This window comes from Palaemon carinicauda, chromosome 25, assembly GCF_036898095.1.
Source record: "Palaemon carinicauda isolate YSFRI2023 chromosome 25, ASM3689809v2, whole genome shotgun sequence".
NCBI lineage: Eukaryota > Metazoa > Arthropoda > Malacostraca > Decapoda > Palaemonidae > Palaemon > Palaemon carinicauda.
The window spans coordinates 93,236,063-93,246,481 of NC_090749.1; the positions used below are offsets into that span (position 1 = coordinate 93,236,063).

Here is a 10,419-nt window from a genome sequence, read left to right on the forward strand (position 1 = left end):
TGTGTTCGATTTTCCTGTGATTGCCATTTTTTCGTTTTTTCCCATTTCTTTCAAAATTACTACGTACTAAGGAACTATCACAGAGTAATGATTCATTTAGATGTTTATTTGTCGGAAAATGTGCCTTGATGGTTTGCCTAGCACGTGGCTGAATTTTTTTTTCCGAAATGCCGTATACTAGAATGTTAGCCATTTTTCCGCGAGTGCCCCTTTTCATTTGTTTTGCATTTTTTTGCTTAGTCATGTTACCGTAAGGAATTGGCAAGTAGTGTCGCAAAACTTATATTTTTATAGTGCTGGAAAGTGTTTCTAGATGATCTGGCTACCCATGCCTATTTTTTTTTTAGCCAGATATGGCGTATATATAGGTATGTGTTCGATTTTCCGGTGATTGCCATTTTTTCGTTTTTTCCCAATTCTTTCAAAATTACTACGTACTAAGGAACTATCACAGAGTAATGATTCCTCTAGATGTTTATTTGTCGGAAAATTTTGTTTACTTTTTTTTTGATTGAATATCATCAAATTTTTTTAGCTAAAATATTATATTGTTTTACATTTTTTTTTTCGATTTTATTTCCCTTCAAAAAATTTTTTTTGGGTCAGAATTTTAATTTTATAGTCGTAAAATAATTGACAATTATCCAGCAACCCACCATACAATTTTTATGCATATCCAATAATAATTAGATTAGTAAATAACACCTTGAAATTGACATACCCTTCCTACATTTCAAGTGGCAGATTAGGGAGTCTGAGTCAGTGTGGTTGGCGGCCATTTTATGGACATATCCGAAGCGTAAGCTGCCCTATCTATATATATTCTTGTTCCCTATAGAATTTGTGATATTTTGGTATATTTTTACCAGCATAAATATCATATTATATATTAAATATATGTATTTTTTTACGAAATTTCTAAGTACTCAAAAAATTACCTTTAGATATGGCCCCTGATATAAATGTAATTTACAAAATAATGAAGATTTTTTTACATATTTCTATTTTAGGATAACATATGTTTATTCCCTAAAAAAATTAGCCACTTCCTATTTCATTTGGGTACCCAAAAAAATTCATGAAATTTGGACAAATTTTTTTGGCCAAAAAAAGTTACCCTTTTTTTCTCATTTCAGATCTTCACCTCCATGGGTCTGACTTCATCCAAAATACATCAAGATGTGTCCTAAACATTCAAGAATCAATTCCTAAAAGGATTTGTGTATATATGTATAAACTTTTTTTTTATGAATTTTTATGTCAGGTCTTTTTTTTCTACTTAATTTTTTAAAATATTTATAATAAATAGTTTTTCTGCAGATGAGTAGTATTTATCTTTACAGTTGTTTTAAGCATTCATTGAAGTTTTTTTTTGGCAAAAGAAAAAAGGAGGTTACTGCAAAAACTGATTTTTCAAGAATTTTTTTTGGCGTCGGGGTCGTTCGCGTCCGAGTATACCCTTAAAGGGGTGTCCGAGGAGCGTACCTATCCAGGGTTAAGGCTGAGATATAGCTTTCTACCGCCGAGACTGACAGGAGCATTTCTTTCCGCAAATACACAAGGAACTCTGCTATTGCTGGGATATTGGCATCGAGAGGAGAGGTACCCCTTCTACGACACCAACCACAGATGACTTTTGCAGGTGTCCAGACTTCCTGATTGCAACTTGTTGTGAAAATCCTCTCTGAAAAAGGAGATGCTGGATAGTCTCCAGGCGTGAAGTCGTAGCGAAGCTACGGCTTTGTGGAATATGTTGGCATTTGGTTGTTTGAGTAGATTGTGTCGTGGAGGGAGTTCTCTTGGGGGCTCCGTCAGGAGTTGCAGAAGGTCCGGAAACCATTCCACGTGATGCCATAGCGGAGCTATGAGGGTCATTAACATCACCACCACTGAGTGGCCTGCAAGGAACTGTTGAAGGGCCAGAAAGACGGCCTTCATCTCTAAGAGATTTATGTGGAGGTACTCTTCTGACTCTGACCAGAGGCCTGAGGTCGAGCGGTGCAGCACGTGAGCCCCCACCCTTTCTTTTAAGCGTCTGAGAACAAAAGATCGAGAAGATCCACTTCATTTCCTAGGTTCTCGTTTGCCACCCACCACTCGAGGTCCGTCTGTTCTGCTGATCCCATGGGGATCCAAATGTCCAGAGAATCTAGAGCCTGATTCCACCGGGACTTGAGTTGCCACTGGAGAGATCTCACCCTCAGACAACTGTTGGGAACTAGACGGGCCAGTAATGAAAGGTGACCAAGGAGACGTAACCACATATGGGCTTGAAGTTCTTCTCATCTGAGAAAGGGTCTTGCGACCTTCCTCAACCTTGCTATTCTGTTGTCTGATGGGAAGGCTTTGTGGAGACTGGTGTCTATCATCATGCCTAGGTATACCATCTCTGTGTAGGAAGCAGGGATGACTTCTCGAGATTTACCAAGATACCCAGATCTTGGCAAAGTCTCAGGAGTTTGTCTCGGTGTTGAAGAAGGGTTGACACCTAGTCTGCTAGGATTAGCCAGTCGTCCAGATAGTGAAGGAGACGGATGCCAATCCTGTGTGCCTAAGATGATATTAGGGTAAACACTGGTGAAAACTTGAGGTACTGTGGAAAGACCAAAGCACAGCACCTTGAACTGGTATTTCCTGTTGTCTAGGCTGAATCTTAAGTACTTCCTTGAAGACGGATGGATTGGGATATGGAAGTACGCGTCCTTTAGGTCCAGTGTGCACATGAAGTCCTGTGGTCTTACCACTAGTAGGACTGTGTCTGCTGTCTCCATGCTGAAGGGATTTTGTTTGACAAACTTTTTCAGAGCTGAGAGGTTGATGACTGGTCTCCAGCCTCCAGACGCCCTTTTCACAAGAAAGAGTCTACTGAAGAATCCTGGGGATCCATCGAGGATCTCCTGGAGAGCATCCTTCTTCAAAAGGGTCTGGACTTCTGCCCGAAGGGCCAGCCCCTTTGCTGATCCCATGGCAAAGGAGTCTATAGACGCCGGATTCCTGGTCAGGGGAGGGAGAGATGGTATGAACGGGACGCGATACCCTAGACGAATCACAGAGATTGTCCAGGGTTCGGCCCCGAGTTGCTTTCACCTGTCTGAGCAAATTTGTAGGCATCCCCCAACTGGTGGAAAAGCAGGGAGACTTCCTATCCTAGCGTTTGCGGCCTCGGCCGCTCCATCTAGGATATTTTCCTCCCCCGGAGGACTTAGTGCCTAGGGCATCTTAGACACAGTGGTCTTCCCTGCTGTCTTGTTCATCGTGGTCTCGGCTGGACGAGACTGCTGAGGAGCTGGTGGTTTATAGGGCTTGAAAGTCAAAGCCCTATGGAGGAGGGAGTCCTGATGGGACTTCCTCCATCTCTCAGAAGTATGTTCTATGTCATTGGGCTCGAATAGATGGGCTCCCTCTGGAGAGGATTATCTGAGCCTAGTAATCTCAGCATTTGGAACATGTTGATGGAACCTCTCAGACACCGTGTCCCTACATTTCAGTATGGTATTCGCCCACAAGTTCGAAACTTGTATGTTCCTTGGAGAAATCAGGTTTGTACCAGGATTCTCAAGGTCCCTAATCTGACATCAAGCCACGAAGTAGCCTGCATGGCGTACTTCGTGACCTTCTCCTGGTTAAGGATCTCGGATGTTGAGAAAGAGACCTGTCGATTGGAGTCTCTCGCTAGAGAGAATCCCTTGGTGAGCTCTTCCAAGGAGTGATGGAGAGGAAGAGCTGGACAAGGCTCCTCCAGAATCTCAAAATACCTCCTCTGTTGGACACGAGGAGGTGGGAGAAGCTTATTTGCAGAGCCAGAACGTTGGGAGGAGGCATGTTCGGAGAGCTGTAGGGCGATCTTAGCCCTGGCACACTTCAGCCCATGAGACCAGGGCAAGGCTCCACTGGTCTTTGAGGATTTCTAGGTGCCAAAGACACGGTCTAAGACCGTGTCCATAGCCTCCCGTTGGAGTATCTCTGGGTCCGTAAACCCATTGAGAACCCTTATGAGAGTCACAACCTGCCAGAATGCATGTACTGAATCTTTTTACTCTCCTTCCGACGTTGGACTTGCAGCGAAGTCTCCTGCCTCCATCCCCGACAGTTATTCTTGGCATCCCCAAGAGCTCTTCTCGGGGAGGGTCACAGATATCCCTCAAGTGACCGGCTGTCTCTGTAGACTTAGAAGTCCTAGAAGAGGACTCTGAAAGAGTCTTAGAGTCCTTGGATTCCTTCCAGCATTGAAGGTCGAGATGTGTCTCTTCTGATTTTCGTTGGTGGTGGGGAACTCTCTGTGTGAGGGGAGGGTTCTTCCGAAGGTGGAAGAGAGGAGGTCTTTCCACACGCGACTCCCTTGGCAGAGGTGAGGTAGGAGAGTATCCAGAGGAAGGTGCAGGAGGAGCTGGCCTTGATGATCTAACAGGAGTCAGCTTTACCCTAGAGGAAGTGACCACGTCTGAAACTCCTCTTTTCCTCTTCAGGGGAGAAGAAGAAGTCATGGTTCTTTGCAGAGGGTCTGCTGGAGCTGTAGGATGCTCCAGACAGAGGAGGATTGAATGCCTGTACCACTGTCCTGACCATAGCACTGAACCATGGCTGCTGACTGACTGACGCACTGTCAGACAGATCCCCTAAAGGGAAAGGGACCGAAGGTTCTCTACGAGGAGTCTCTGCTGTAGGTGGGTCCGCCTTAGAGGAAGGCAGTTTCGGGATCCTGAACCCTACTGTAGAGGCCTGTTCCCCTTTCCCTGGTGGAAGCACTGAAAGGCGTTTGCGGGGTGGGGGACAAGGCAATGGTGAACTGTCAATGTGATGTTCCTGTTGCTGCTCAGTGCACGAGTGCGCAGGTGAGCGCTGGCGCATTGGCGCGTTGGCGAGCGCTGGTGCATTGGCGAGCATAAGTGTGCAGGAGAGCGCTGGTGTGCCGTAGAGCGTTGGCACGCAGTAAAGCACTGTGCAGCTTCTTTAGAATGCGCAGGAGAGCAGCGCGCACTAAGACAATGCGCAGGAGAGCGGCGCGCACTAAGACAATGCGCAGGGTGTTGTGCAATCCCCTCAGATTGCGCAGGATGTTGCTGGAGAGCAGCTGGAAGCTTCGGCGCTGGAGAGCAATGGCCAGCGCAAGAGAGTACTGGGGCACGGTAGAGTGCTAGCGCTCACGTGAGAGTGCTGGCGCGCAGGAGAGCTGTGGCATGCAGGAAAGCGCTGGCACGTAGGAGATCGTTGGCGTGTAGGAGAGCTCTGGCGCGCATTAGAGAGCTGTAGCTATCGTATAAGACAGCATTGGCAAGGCTGAGACCAAAGTTCCGCGGGAAAGCTCCGAGGTTTAGGCGAGCTCTGTTGCGCCAGCGATCGTAGGTTGGCTGGCGAGCGCTGGTGAGCTGGCAAACATTGCTCTCTGTGGTGAGGTTGCGCTGGAAGGTGCTGAAGACGAGCAGGTGAAGGCCCACGCCAAAGTGTTGTAGAACGCTGACAAGCAAGAGAGCGTGCGTGCTGAGTAAAGCGTGACAGAGCAAGCTGGCGCTGATGAGATGTTGGTGAACGCTGGTGCACTACAGGGTGCTGGCGAGCTGGAGAGCGTTGGCGCGCAGCTGCACGCTTAGGTAGGCCCTCAGGAGACTGTACCAGTGACAGGAATGGTGATGGTAGGTTGTCAGGTCAGCTGGTAGGAAGCACAGGAATAGTGATGTGCCCTTTGGAAGGGTGAACATCCACCGATGGACATTGTTAACAATCTACAGAAGAGTCCAGGACCAAAGTCCGAGGCCTAGCAGCAGCATTGTCGGGAGAAGGTCCAGGAACGAGCGAAGGTCAAGAGCCAGGAGACGACTGAAGTGGAGACTCCTCTGCAAGGGACGGCTGTGATGACGAGGCTAAAGTGCTGAAGAGGCGTCTTTTCCCTGATGGTGAAAGACAACCTCTAAGGTGAAGTGAGCTCTGTGATGGAGACACCCTCTAGGGGCCCTTGGATCAGAAAGCTGACCATGAGCAGCAGAAGTCCTCCGAAGAGAAGTCACTTTGAGAGAACTTCACAGAGGGAGAGAAACACTCGCAGGAGAGAGGTGTAGGACTAAGTTTCCCCCTCGAAGAATGATCAGGAACGGGAGAAACTAAGTCGGCAGCAACAGCTGGAGAATCTGGAGGGGCAGGGCCATGGGCAGAAACCACAGAAGACACCTCTGACGCCACGATATCGATGAGCGCAAGAGGATCTACCTCCAAAGTCGACAACAACAGCTGCACACTTGCACCCCGGAGGATGAGCTGTAGCAAGGAATCTTTGGAGGGCAGACCCGGAAGCCCCAAGGACGACCATGCCTGTAAAACACAAAACATAGACCTCACCCTGGGGGAGAAGTGGGGCAGCTTCGCTAGGGGATGTAACACCATCTTTCAAAGACCGGGATTGGCCGCAATTGAAAGGGTCTACGTTACTACTCGACGGTCTCTCAGAAGAGGCCGAACGAGTAGGAGCTTTGGAGGAAGGTCGGGAGACTGAAGAAGAAGCCTTAGGTTTTTCCCCCTTTGAAGGAACCTTCGAAAGAGAAATATCCCGCTTAGACTTCTTCTTCCTCACCGCCCAAACCTCTCCCACTGGGAGGTAGACCCCTTCCAACACTCATTACACTGGTTGTTACTATCACACAGCTGACCTCTGCAGGCGGGACAAAAGGTGTGGCGATCAGTCCCCATTGCCAACATATAAGTTCCGCAGGGCTGGCCATCGCGTCCAGGGCAGGTGCGCATGGTCGCAGAAGTCAACATACACACACACAAACACAAAGAAAAAGCACAAAAGAATTCATTAACGGCAAAGGATGAGGAACGGCAACAACCGTATACCATCCGAGCCAAAAGCAAAAGTGACCTAAATCACTGGTGTGTGAGTGGGAGCAGTAGCAAGCTAGCCTCTCTAACCCCCACTAACTAGCGGTATGGGCAGTTAACCCTCATTAAATTTTAATGGCTCATCATTACAGCTACGCCAAAAGTAATACCCCTAAATAAATAGCGTAGGTTTGTATTCTAGTTATGGAACAAATCTGATTAGCAGTAGATATTAGAATACAGTTCAATACAGTACTGTAATGTATTATAAATTAGTGAGGTCTTATTTCTAAAGCTCAGCAAGAAGTTGATAATGATTATGGGTACTGTATCATACAATACTGTATATAGTAATTATTTTAAAGGAATTATTAAGCCAGACTTTTTAATTGAAGGGCAGAGACAAGAAAATAAGAAAATCTACCGGTTAAGCGGGAAGATGGAAAATGGAAGTAACCTAACCCAAAGGCCACTGAGATCTATGACACGGCCTCTTACACATTGGGAACAGTAACCCAGAGGGAACTGTTCTTAATATCAACCCTACTTATATTTCCATAGCATGATATGGTACCCAAAACCCTGATTCCCAAACTCACCAATGAAACAAGAGGAGTCTTCAGTGGATGTCCCTTCAGCCAATACCTGTCTGATTCAGTCTTTGGACAAGAGAATTCAACGCAATAGATTCCATTGTTTCTGAATTTATCTGATCCTCTTCATTTCTTCTTTCTATAAATGGCAGAATAAGGAACCATCTGCATCTCCATTGAATACAGTATTGACTTTACTAACACCCAAGAAAACGAGGGGGTCTGGAGTCACGGCAATGATGGAACCCGATAAGCTGAGCTGCTATGAGGCTGGATGGCGATTGTCTTTGTCACCTTTGTGGTGAGACTCCTGACAATATGATGAGTGTTATCTCCTGCCACAGCAAAGATTAGGACAATCAGCTTGATACCAGAAGGCGATTACAACGTCTTCCTGAGGAATATAAAAAAGAAATATGAAATACTGCATATTATGCTGTGCATAGAATTCATAATCACATAAAAAACAGCTTAATAAGGAATGAAAATGATAAAACTATGAGGAATAAGAGAGATGTTTGACTCTGCTCAAGATAACACATTATTGTACTGTACTCTATAGTCTACCATCTGTCTACAAGCAATGCTCAATGGTGATACAGTATTCATTTTGATATGCAAAAGTCTGAAACATAAGATAAAACAAAAATTATATAGTCTTGGTTTAAATTACTAAGTGAGGATTTTTAATATAAATTCTAATTGATAATGAATAAATGTACATTATTGTACAATTTTAATTATTTCTAAACCATTTAGATTTGGTCTTGAATATTGGGTATATCTTAAACTTTAGAGGAAAATTGGAAGAAAGAAAAAGTAACAAAATCAGAGTTTGCTAAGTTAAGTAAAATAGCCACAAGAATAAACAGACCATAAGTGCTGCGACGCCTAATTGCACTGAGCACTGTATGTCAAAACCAGCATCTCCCAGAAGGAAATGTCCTTGAAATTGACCAAAACCTTAACTAACCTAACTCTGAGATTAATTTGTCCTTAGACTGACAAGGAGATATTCTATAATATTAATTTGTTTACAATTTGAGGTCATTTCATTGCTGGCCTATGTGTAGGCCAAGACAGGTTCAATGCAGGTCATGACAGAAGGTTTTACCAAAGAGAAAAAAAAGCAAAGTCCGAGAGATCAGGTTTCTGAGAATCTTTTGTTTCGTGACGAGATTTTGTCAAATCGCAGTTTAATCTATTGAAAATTCTTATTTGCCTACTTCTGTACAATGCCTGTTTAGCCTAAATAAAATTAGGAAAACTAAATGCAATAAACCCCATTACCAAAAAATACCACAATTATCGTAAAAGTTACATGGGCGCAGACCCCTACCGACGCTGGTAAAAGTTTGTTTATGGTCATGGGAAACATTTCAAACAGAAAGTGTATGTTTTCCTGTAGTAAATAACGTGATTTAACCAAATTTAACCTTCATTTCAATCGCAACCAAACAGAACAACCAGATCGGCTAACTTCATTTTACGCAGAAGTTAGCCGATCTGGTTGTTCTGTTTGGTTGCAATTGAAATGAAGGTCAAATTTGGTTAAATCACGTTATTTAATACAGGAAAATATATTTTCTCTTCAAAATCTTTTACCCTAGATATAAAGGTTTTTCTTCCGCCGTGGGTTCGCTTCGCTGGCCGAAAAATAAAAACCCTAAGCTCCGTATGTACTGGCAAAACTGGTATGAACGAACGAACGAATGGGAGCGAAAACAACCGATCCGTAGAATGTCAACAAATAAATGAAAAATAAACCATTAGTATAAAATATTGATAATTTGTTCATTTTTCCATGGATTTATTATACATCCAAGAACATAATCTATAGAGAAGAAAAGGTTTGTTTTCCCATCATATACCGTTTTCCCCAATGGTTTTTTCCCCAACCAAAAACCCAGAGTTGGTTTTGACTAAGAAAGGTTTCCCCGACCGAAACTATAATATCACCAACCAACCTGTGACTTAAGAGGGTCCTTTAACCTCATGTTCTTGGGGTCCTGAGGTTAAATCTATCCCATAGGGGCAATTTATATGTGAAACTCTGTCTAATAATATAAGGATAAAACGTCTCTATGGATTAAATATCCTAGAGGATATGGGGAGGCCACCCACAGACGTATATAATGGCCTTATACAATAACAATACCCTTTATATGAAGACAAAATTACATTGATTATACTAATTATATTCTAAAGCAACATTAAATTAGCAATGTAACTTACTTTAGATTATATTAGATAAGAAAAACGAAGCCATTTTTCCTTCGAATAACAACAAATTCTCGATTTCTGGTTATTAAAGAAAATGGGTTATTGAAGAAAACGGATTATTATGAAATTCAAGAATCATGGTAGACTTCGATATATCTACATTTAGGTTTCAATTCATGAATTTTGCATTTTTATTGATTTGAACTAAACAATTGTGTGTCATATTTTAAATATATTATAAATGTAGATTATTTCTATCAATATATAAATCTTCAAGCCATGAAATAATCTCGTTTTTTAAAGATTTTTTTTTTATATTAGACAAAATTCTTTATTATGCTTCAAATGTTAATAAAATATATATGATTGTTAAATAAAAACCAGATACAAAAAGCCTTTAATATACTAGAATTAATAATGAATAAACGAAATATAACGTCTACACATCATGTAGTTTATAGCAAATTTCCCCCAACAATAATTGTACTTGAAGTAACACTAAGTGTTTTTAACCAGAGTTTGCAATATTGCATTAACAAAAAACAGCATTGAATAAGAGCGAGTTTTCTTCTTCTTGGAGGGAATGTATGGGAAAAGAATATCTATCAAATAATTAGATTTCATATATAAATTTTGAAGAAAATGGCGACCTTTTGCAAACTCACTTCCTTTGCACATTTAAGAAGAATTAATGTTATTATCATGATTGCTTTCCAATAGCCATTAGGTAAAGCCAGACTTCTATTAACATTAACAGAAATTGCCCCAACATTAATTGCTTCATTAAATC

The 10,419-nt window shown here is 42.8% G+C and overlaps 1 long non-coding RNA gene across 1 annotated transcript in view; it reads right to left on the bottom strand.

Moving 5' to 3' along the window:
* The window catches only part of LOC137618714 (uncharacterized), a 33,186-nt gene extending 23,483 nt beyond the window's left edge, over window positions 1–9,703 (bottom strand). The window contains exons 1-2 of the long non-coding RNA XR_011039820.1: window positions 9,642–9,703; window positions 7,413–7,800 (exon numbers count right to left, since the gene is read on the bottom strand). This is a non-coding gene — a long non-coding RNA (uncharacterized lncRNA). The remainder of the gene's footprint in view (window positions 1–7,412; window positions 7,801–9,641) is intronic.
* Window positions 9,704–10,419: the final 716 nt, after the last annotated feature.